This window comes from Symphalangus syndactylus, chromosome 13 (genome assembly GCF_028878055.3).
Source record: "Symphalangus syndactylus isolate Jambi chromosome 13, NHGRI_mSymSyn1-v2.1_pri, whole genome shotgun sequence".
In the NCBI taxonomy this organism is placed as follows: domain Eukaryota; kingdom Metazoa; phylum Chordata; class Mammalia; order Primates; family Hylobatidae; genus Symphalangus; species Symphalangus syndactylus.
In genome coordinates this window covers 42251749-42262773 of record NC_072435.2, presented here as the reverse complement: position 1 = coordinate 42262773, position 11025 = coordinate 42251749, and positions in this window count along the sequence as shown.

Here is an 11025-nt window from a genome sequence, read left to right as displayed (position 1 = left end):
GAGACGTCATTACAAAGGGGGAACAGGGGACGGGTGTGGTGGCTCACACCTGCAATCCCGGTACTTTGATAGGCTGAGGCAGGTGGATCACTTTAGGTCACGAGTTTGAGACCAGTCTGGCGAACATGGCAAAACCCTGTCTCTATTAAAATACAAAACAGCTGGGTGTGGTGGTGCACGCCCGTAATCCCAGCTACTCAGGAGGCTGAGGCACAAGAATCGCTTTAACGGCTGGGCGTGGTGGCTCACGCCTGTAATCCCAGCACTTTGGGAGGCCGAGGCGGGCGAATCACGAGGTCAGGAGATCAAGACCATCCTGGCTAACACAGTGAAACCCTGTCTCTACTAAAAAAACAAAAAATTAGCCGGGCGTGGTGGTGGGCGCCTGTAGTCCCAGCTACTTGGGAGGCTGAGGCAGGAGAATGGCGTGAACCCGGGAGGCAGAGCTTGCAGTGAGCCGAGATCGCGCCACTGCACTCCAGCCTGGGCGACAGAGCAAGACTCCGTCTCGAAAAAAAAAAAAAAAAGAATCACTTTAACCTGGGAGGCGGAGGTTGCAGTGAGCTGAGATCGCACCATTGCACTCCAGCCTGGGCAACAGAGTGAGACTCCTTCTCAAAACAAAAACAAAAGCAACAAAGGGGGAACAGAAACCGGGCACGGTGGCTCACACCTGTAATCCCAGCACTTTGGGAGGCCGAGATATGTGGATCATTTGAGGCCAGGAGTTTGAGACCAGCCTGACCAACATGGTAAAACCCTGTCTCTACTAAAAATACAAAAATTAGGCGTGGTGGCCGGTGCCTGTAATCCCAGCTACTCAGGAAGCTGATGCAAGAGAATCGCTTGGACCAGGGAGGCAGAGGCTGCAGTGAGCCAAGATCACGCCAGTGCACTTTAGCCTGGGTGACAGAGGGAAACTCTGTCCCCCGCAAAAAAAAAAAACAAAAAAAACAAAAAGAACAACAACAACAACAGCAACAACAACAAAAAAAACCAGCCGGGTGCAGTGGCTCATGCCTGTAATCCCAGCACTTTGGGAGGCCAAGGTGGGCGGATCATCTGAGGTCGGGAGTTCTCGACCAGCCTGACCAACATGGAGAAATCCCGTCTCTACTAAAACTACAAAATTAGCCGGGCGTGGTGGCGCACACCTGTAATCCCAGCTACTCGGGAGGCTGAGGCAGGAGAATCGCTTGAATCCGGGAGGTGGAGGTTGCGGTTTGCCGAGATCACGTCATTGCACTCGCCTGGGCAGCGGGAGTGTAACTCCGTCTCAAACAAAACAAAACAAATGAAAAAAACAAAACAAAAAAAACAAAAAACCCCAAACAAACAAAAAAACCCAAAGGGGGAACAGGAAGTGGGAACAGCAGTTGCACAAACCCACAAAGGTGGCCTAACTGACCTGGAGGAAGGGGCATTTGAGGGTGAGTAGGAATCATCTTGATTTGGGGAGTGTGTGGTGCAGAAAGAGTGTATTTTTTGTAGACATGGGGTCTTGCTATGTTGCCCAGGCTGGGGGAGGGAAGAGCAGGCACAAAGGCCTTGAAACTGAATTGAGCCTGGACAGGCTAGGGTCTCATGGCACGCATAGGTCCACACCAGGACTTCCTCCATTACAAAATATTTAAAAATATTTTTATTAATTGACTAACTTATTTTAGAGACAGGGTTTCACTCTGTCACCCAGGCTGGAGTGCAGTGGTACAGTCATAGCTCACTGCAGCCTTGAACTCCTGGACTCTAGTGATCCTCCCACCTCAGGCTCCCAAGTAGCTGGGACTACAGGCACACAACACCACACCTGGCTAATTTAAAAAATATTTTTTTTAGAAATGGGGTCTTGTTGTGTTGCCCAGGCTGGTCTCAAACTCCTGGGGCTCAAGTGATCCGCCCACCTTGGTTCAAGCGATTCTCCTGCCTCAGCCTTCCAAGTAGCTGGGATTACAGGTGCTCACCAACACGCCTGGCTAATTTTTGTATTTTTAGTAGAGACAAGATTTCACTATGTTGGCCAGGCTGGTCTCAAACTCCTGACCTCAGGTGATCCACCGCCTCAGCCTCCCAAAGTGCTGGGATTACAGGTGTGGGCCAGCGTGCCAGCTTAAAATTCTATTTTACAATTGCGTTGGCATTAAGACCCATGTGGTCCAGGCTGGATTCCTTATTGTATATTTATTTTTAGGATGTTCAGGTTTTTTTCTTCTGGTTTTAAATAAGCTGAAGCCCTTTGGGAAGTCCTACACAGCACTTGGATCCTGGGTGCAGGCCCCGTGTGCCTAACAGATTGGCCAGCCCTGGCCGTGTGCTCGTACCCCAGGCAGACAAACAAAACTACTTCCTCTTCTCCTTTCAGGCAGAAAGGATCCAGATCCTGCTGGGGGCCTCCCCACGGGCCTATTGCCCTGGCCCAGCTGGGCTAGATAACCCCAGGCTCACCCTGGGTGCCTCTCTCACCCCCCTACTCCTCCTCGTCAGCAGCAGCGCCTTGTCTGCCCTCTGTGGTCAACAAGGTCTAAGCAGGAGACACATGGAGCCCTGCTTCTCACTCACCTGCTGTGTGTCCTCAGGTGACTTGCTTACCCTCTCTGAGCCTCAGTTCTGCATCTGTGCAATGGGCATAATAGCCTTCCTTAATCATGTGAAGATGATAGGAGAGGCAACCCTCCAGCACAGCACATGGAGATGAGTTGGGAGTGAAAGAATCAGGACTCTTTGTTGTGACTTAATTCAAGCAAGGCCTTTGTGTTTGCCTGGGGGAGACTCTGGCTTGGGCCTCAGACCTCATGGGCTGAGCTGCCTTGGGCAACTCACTTCACCTCTCTGTGGCTAATCTCTTTTTCTTCTCTCTCTCTCTCTCTTTTTTTTTTTTTTTTTTTTGAGATAGGGTCCCCTCACTCTGTTGCCCAGGCTAGAGTGCAGTGGCGCAATCTCAGCTCACCACAGCCTCTACTTCCTGGGCTCAAGCAATCCTCCCATCTCAGCCTCCTGAGTAGCTGGGACTACAGGTGCACCACCACCACGCCTGGCTAATTTTTGGATTTTTGAAGAGATGGGGTTTTGTCATGTTACCAGGTTGGTCTCCTTCAAGTGATCCTCCCGCTTCAGCCTCCCAAAGTGTTGGGATTACAGGTGTCAGCCGCTGCATCTGGCCTTTTTATTTTTGAGATGATGTCTTGTTCTGTTGCCCTGGCTGGAGTGCAGTGGTGCGATCTCGGCTCAATGCAACCTCCACCTCCTGGGTTTAAGCAATTCTCCTGCCTCAGTCTCCCAAGTAGCTGAGATTATAAGCGTGCACCACCACTCCTGGCTAATTTTTATATTTTTAGTAGAGACAGGGGCTCGCCATGTTGGCCAGGTTGGTCTTGAACTCCTGAACTCAAGTGGTCTGCCCACTTTGGCCTCCCAAAGCGCTGGGATTATAGGCCTGACATAGTTATTTATTTATTTTTTTATTTAATTTATTTATTTTTTGAGACGGAGTCTCGCTCTGTCACCCAGGCTGGAGTGCAGTGGCGTGATGTTGGCTCACTGCAAGCTCCGCCTCCTGGGTTCACGCCATTCTCCTGCCTCAGCCTCCCGAGTAGCTGGGACTACAGGCGCCCGCCACCACTCTCGGCTAATTTTTTGTATTTTTAGTAGAGACGGGGTTTCACCGTGTTAGCAGGGATTGTCTCGATTTCCTGACCTTGTGATCTGCCTACCTTGGCCTCCCAAAGTGCTGGGATTACAGGCATGAGCCACAGAGCCTGGCCTTCACTTCACTTCTCTGATCCTCCTGGGAAAGTCTGACCATCGGGGCTCTTATTTGCATGGGGTTTAGAGTTTCCAGGAACATGGGGTATGTTTGCCTAGCTCCAGCACAGCCCCCTAAGACCTCACCACAAACGGCTCAACCTTGCTTCCCCTGACCTGCTTGGGTGATGTGGTCTCCCACAAACTAACGCCTTCCTTTCAGATGTTGCAACAGAATCACCCCCACATCCCTCAGTGTCTGCAGGCCTCGGCCCGCAAACGGATATGCGTCCCCCAGAGGAAGGAAGGGTGTGGAGGGGAAAACGAAGGTGCCCTGATGGGGAGATAACGGGGCTAGAATTCCAAGGCCCCCTCTCTCTGATATCAGGTTCTCCAGGGAGACAGATCTGGGCTTCTCAGCAGAGGCCGCAGCTGGTAAGTGGGCCATTCACAGACTCATGTGGGATGGCTCTTGGGGGATGTGGCCACAATGCCATCTTAGTGCTAGGAAAATGCTGGGCCCATACATATCAGGGAGTGGGGAAGCCCATAGGCTCTGCCAACACTGTGTTTGATGCAATTATTTTCAGAGACAGGGTCTCACTCTGTTGCCCAGGCTGAAGTGCACTGTGCCATCATAGCTCCCTGCAACCTCAAACTCCTGGGCTCAAGCGACCCTCCCGCCTCAGCCTCCCAAGTAGCTGCAATCACGAGCTCACACCACCATGCCCGGCTAATTTTTCAATTTTTATTTTGTAGAGACAGGGTCTTGCTGTGTTGCCCAGGATGGTCTAGAACGCCTGAGCTCAAGCAATCCTCACACCCCCGCCTCCCAGTGTTGGGATTATAGGCATGAGCCACTGTGCCCAACCCTGGGCTTGATGTAATTTTATGGTTTTAGCTTCCTACAATGCCTTCATTCTATTCATTCACTCATCTCACAAACACTGGCTGAGCCCCAGCTCTGGATGGGCGCCATGCTAGATGCTGCCAATGAAGCACAAGGCAAGATCGGGCCAGGTGCAGTGGCTCATGCTTATAATCCCAGCTCTTCGGGAGGCCGAGGTGGGCAGATCACCTGAGGTCAGGAGTTCAAGACCAGCCTGGCCAACATGGGGAAACCCTGTCTATACTAAAAATACAAAAATTAGTCAGGCGTAGTGGTTCATGCCTGTAATCCCAGATACTCGGGAGGCTGAGGGCAGGAGAATTGCTTGAACCAGGAGATGGAGGTTGCAGTGAGCTGAGATCATGCCACTGCACTCCAGCCTGGGTCACAGAGTGAGACTGTGTCTCAAAAAAAAAAAAAAAAAAAAGGCAAGCTCGGCATGGTCCCCACCCTTCTAGAGCCTACAGTCTATTGAGAGACAGATGCTGAACAAGTTCACATGCAGGACAGCCAGGCAGAAAAGAAAATAGCAAGGGCAAGCTGGGTGCAGTGGCTCAAACCTGTAATCCCAGCACTTCGGGAGACTGAGTCAAGGGATTGAGACCAGCCTGGCCAACATGGTGAAACCCTGTCTCTACCAAAAATACAAAAATTAGCTGGGTATGGTGGCTCACGCCTGTAATCCCAGCTACTCGGGAGGCTGAGGCAGGAGAATCGCTAGAATCCGGGAGGCGGAGGGTGCAGTGAGCTGAGATCTTGCCACTGCACTCCAGCCTGGGCAACAGAGCAAGACTCTATCTCAAACAAACAAACAAACAAACAAACAAACAAAATCAACAAGGGCAAAGGCCCTGTGGTAGGAATGAACTTGGCACGTCTGAGGCACAGATGATGACAGCTAAGGTGTCCAAATGGTGGAAACAACCCAAATGTCCATGAATGAATGAATGGGTAAACAAAACATGGTTCATCATCCACACCATGAATCATGATTCAACCACAAAAAGGAAGGAAGCACTGCTCCATGCTACAATGTGGATGAGCCCCAAAAACATGATGCATAGTGAGAGAAGCCAGACACGAAGGCCACCTAGTGCATGATTCCATTGCTATGAAATGTCCAGAACTGGCTGGACCCACGGTGGCTCATACCTGTAATTCTAGCACTTTGGGAGGCCAAGGTGGGTGGATCACCTGAGGTCAGGAGTTTCAAACTAGCCTGGCCAACATGGTGAAACTCCGTCTCTACTAAAAATACAAAAATTAGCCAGGCGTGGTGGTGGGACCTGTAATCCCAGCTACTAGGGAGGCTGAGGCATGAGAATTGCTTGAACCCAGGAGGCAGAAGTTGCAGTGAGCCAAGATTGCACCACTGCACTTTTCTTGGGGAACAAGATGAACAATGGTGGTCATAGTAATAACAGGGTGGGTGTGGTGGCTCACACCTGTAATCCCAACACTTTGGGAGGCTGAAGTGGGAGGATCACTTGAGGCCAGTTCAAGACCAGCTTGGGCAGTGAGACACCATCTCTACAAAAAAGTAAAACAATTAGTTGGGTGTGGTGGTATGCACCTGTAGTACCAGCTACTTGGGAGGCTAAGGCAGGAGGATCGCTTGAGCCTGGGAGGTTGAGGCTGCAGTGAGCCATGATCCCACCACTGCACTCCAGCCTGGGCAACAGAGCAAGACCTTGTTTCTTTTTTTCTTTTTTTTTTTTTTTTTTTTTTTTTTTTTGAGACGGAGTCTCGCTCTGTTGCTCAGGCCGGAGTGCAGTGGCGCGATCTCGGCTCACTGCAAGCTCCGGCTCCCGGGTTCACGCCATTCTCCTGCCTCAGCCTCCCGAGTAGCCGGGACTACAGGCGCCCGCCAACACGCCCGGCTAATTTTTTGTATTTTTAGTAGAGACGGGGTTTCACCGTGTTAGCCAGGATGGTCTCGATCTCCTGACCTCGTGATCCGCCCGCCTTGGCCTCCCAAAGTGCTGGGATTACAGGCTTGAGCCACCGCGCCCGGCTTTTTCTTTTTTTTTTTTTGGAGACAGAGTCTCACTCTGTTACCCAGGCTGGAGTGCAGTGGCGTGATCTAGGTTCATTGCAACCTCTGCCTCCCTGGTTCAAGTGATTTCTGGCTAATTTTTGTATTTTTAGTAGAGACGGGGTTTCACCATATTGGTCAGGCTGGTCTCGAACTCCTGACCTCAAGTGATCCGCCCACCTCGGCCTCCCAAAGTGCTGGGATTACAGGTGTGAGCTACTGCGCCCGGCCGGAAGACCCTGCTTCAAAATAATAATGATAATAACGATGATGATGGTGATGAGGACAGTAATGATGCTGATATCAGCCTATTCTCTCTCTGTGCTCATTATGTACCTGTGCCTCCTCTGGGATCCACCATCTCCCTGGCTCTTCATAGCCATCCTATGAGGTGGAAACTATGATCACCCCTATTTTGCAAGAGAGGAAATTAAGTTCAATTGGTGAGGGCATATGTCCAAGGTTGTGCCATTGAAACGGCCTCATCTGGGGTAGATACCCGAGATTTGTCATCTCATGGCCATGGAGAACAAGGACGTGGACACACAAGAGTGGGGTTAAGAGCAGAAGTTTAATAGGTGAAAGAAAGAGTTCCCTCCTGCAGAGAGAGGTCCTGAAAAAACGCATTGACGGATGCACAGTGAAATGCAGGGGGTTTTATAGATGCCTGGTGAGGAGGCGGTGTTTGATTTACATAAGGTGTGAAAGATTGGTTGGACTAGGTGTTACATTTGCATAGGGTGCGAAAAACTGGTTAGGACTAGGTGTGCCATTTGCATCGGGTGTGAATTTCTGGCCACCCCTACCGTAATCTTTTATCATGCAAGCGGGTCCTCTCCCTGAGCTGTGCCATGTTGCCCACCCCTTTACTGTACACGTGGTAATAAAAAGAGGGGAGATAGAATCTCCACGTTGGTCTTGCCTGGCTCCCAGGCAACTGTTTTCTATTGACGCAGCTGCTGGCATCTCCCCATGCAAGCTTCTAGCTCGCTCATCTATGTTTGCAGCTCGATTTCTCAGACTGCTTTTTGTTAGAAAAAATAATTTCTTGGGCTGCTTTTTGTTAGAAAAGAAATTCTGCCAAGGACTCTGGTGCCCTCACTATCTGCCTAAATAATTTCTTTCTAGCTCCTCTATCACCGTGGGTCTTGAGTGGTGCTGGGATTCGGGCCCAAGCAGCTCTCTCTTATCCGTGACCCATTAGGGGCTCAGAAGAAAGCCAGGCACAGGATGGGTTCCCAGTCAGCATCTGCTATTCATTGCCATTGGCTGTCACTGTCTCCAAATTTTGCAGTTTTGGACAGAAACTGCAGTTGCGTGGAAAGAAAGCAAGTTTCCCAAAGTGGCCGTTTATCAGGCATCCCTGGCAGGGGGCGACTTTGAGTTTTACTATCAGGATTTAGGGTCCTCCTGAGTGGGTGCTCGGAGGCTCAAGGATAGACACGACAGAGATGTTGATGGCAGCTAAGCCAGGGACCACCAGGGCAGCCTCTAGCATGGTCAGGTGGGAAGGGAGTTTGTGGCTGGGGGTTCCCAAACCCATTGAGTTTGCAATGCCTGGGGAGCTGCCCCCCACGCTGCAGAGGCTGCAGGATCAACCCTGGAAGCTGGTTTCTTTGAGGGAAGAGGATGTCACCTCCCTTGTGCTCACCCTAGAGGCCACTTGGGTGTCCTTCATTAATTCAATGGGTTCAGGCCACACACAAGCACACTACAGAAGTCCCTGTCCTCATGGAGCTTTTGGGCTGAGTGGGGACAGGCTTGGCAATGAAAACAGGTAACTTCTCATAAATGCTATGAAGATGAGCTAGGAAGAGGGAAGGGCATGGCTGGGAGAGGCCTCTGCAGAGGTAGCCCTGGATAACCATGACGTGATGAACAGTGGGCTTTGCACATTTCAGGAGACTGCAAGACTACGGTGTGGCAAGTGCAAAGGCCCTGGGGCCTTCTCAGTGATGAGTGTGGAGCGAAGGAGTAAGGAAGGAGAGGATTGGAGTGGAGTGAGCCAGGGAGGGCGGCCAGAGAAAGAGGAAGGAGTAGGCGGAGGCTTGTGCCCCACAGTGAGGGGCGTAAGTTGTATCCCTAAGCCCAGGGAAGACCTGGGGAGGTTTTTTTTTTTTTTTTTTGATAAAGGGTCTTGCTCTGTCACCCAGGCTGGAATGTAGTGGTGTGGTCACAGCTCACTGCAGCCTCCAACTCCTGGGCTCAAGTGATCCTCCCTCCTCAGCCTCCTGAGTAGCTGGACTACAGGTACATGCCACCATACTTACTATTTTTTATTTTTTTGAGACGGAGTCTTGCTCTGTCACCCAGGCTAGAGTGCAGTGGCGCAATCTTGGCTTACTGCAACCTCTGCCTCCCAGGTTCAAGCGATTCTCCTGCCTCAGCCTCCTGAGTAGTTGGGACTACAGGCGCATGCAACCATGCCTGGCTCATTTTTGTATTTTTAGTAAAGATGGGGTTTTGCCATATTGGCCAGACTGGTCTCGAACTCCTGATCTCAGGTGAACCACCCGCCTTGGCCTCCCAAAGTGCTGGGATGAGGCATGCGCCACTGTACCCGGCCAATTTTTGTATTTTTTTTTATTTTTATTTTTAGAGATGGGGTCTCACTGTGTTGTCCAGGCTGGTCTTGAACTTGAACTGGCCTCAAGCTATTCCCCTGCCTCAGCCTCTCAAGGCACTGGGATTATAGGCATAAGCCACGCACCCCAGCCCCTGAGGAGAGCTTTAAACAAGGTGACACTGATTTCAGTTTTGTAAGGACACTCTGAAAATAGTTTGAAAGACAGAGGGGAGGGCCGGAAACCCACGAGGAAGTGGTCACAGAGGTCCAGGTGGTCGTGGCTACCACTCGGGAGGGGTCAGCTGTGGGCACGATGGGGAAGGCAGGGATGGAGTCCAGGGTCAGGGCTGTGTTACGCTTATGGTGCCGATGAGACATTCAAATTGGAATAGAGAGTGGCAGGTGAAACTCAGACTTGGGTCCGGCCTGGATTTGCAGCATGAAAGCCACTGGCCTATCTAAAGGCATAGTGTGTGCAGAAAAGAATGAACAGATCTGAGGCTGCTTCCTGAGAAAGGCCTGCTGGCAAGGTGGGCCTGCAGTTGGTAAAGTTCCCTACAGATATAAAACTTCCATACATGCGTGGTTCATGACGGGTGCCTACACTTTCTGTACAAATGATGCGGTTTATGCTAAACCCCTGCTTTCTTTGTAGGAGTCTGGAATCCTGGTAAGTGCCAGGTAGAGGGTTCCTATGTGACTGGCCCCATAAACACCTGGGCACAGAACTGCCAACCAGCTTTCATGAGAGACACATTACACACCTGTTGTTACAACGCGTTGTTGGGGGAGTTAAGCATGGGGTGTGTGACCCCACTGAGAGAGGATTCTGGAAGCTTGTCTGGTTGCCTCTGGACTTCACTCTGCATGCCTTTTCCCTTTGCTGATTTTGCTGTGATCTTGGCTGTGAGTACAGCTCTCTGCCAAGTCCTAGGGAATGGCTGGACCCGGGGGGTGGTCTTGGGAAGGACCCTGGATAGAGTGGAAGGAATGCCCTGGAAAGCCAGCCAGGAGAGGGCCCCTGGAAGCACCTACCAGGGAGGCAGGAAGGACACAGTGGCTGAGCTGTGTGCCAGAAGGCAGGTGACGCAGGCTCTTGGGGAGGATGGGGTGCTCCTGAGAGCTGAGGGGTGCAGAAGCAAGGACTCAACTTGGCCAGATGGGTACCACTGGGGACCAAGGCAAGACAGTTTTGGTGGCATGATGGGGCTGATGTTGGCTGAGCAGGTCAAGCAGAGGAGTAAACAGTAGGGAGAGACAACCTTTCCATTTTCCTGCAAAGGAGGGGTGGAAGTAGGGCTGTGGCTGCAGGTGGGAAGGGCTGGGTTTTTTTTTTTTTTTTTTTTTTTTTGTTTGAGACAGGTTGTTACTCTGTCGCTCAGGTTAGAGTGCAGTGGTGCAATCTCAGCTCACTGCCGCCTCAACCTCCTGGCTCAAGTGATCTTCCTGCCTCAGCCTCCAGAGTAGCTGGGACCACAGGTACGTGCCACCGTGCCTGGCTACTTTATTTTGTATTGTTAGTAGAGATGGGGGTTCACCATGTTGGCCAGGCTGGTCTTGAATTCCTAAGCTCAAGTGATCAGCCCGCCTTGGCCTCCCAGAGTGCTGGGATTACAGGTGTGAGCCACCGCGCCCGGCCAGGAGGCTTCTTTTCCCAATTTAGTCTCTTGATGATGGGTGGCATCTCCTCTGAGGAGGCCGCTCGATGGGGTAACCCATGGGCTCTACCATCTTGTCCAGACCCACCCCCAGCACCTGGCCATGTCCGGGTGGCCTACAGGGAAAATGTGGACATAA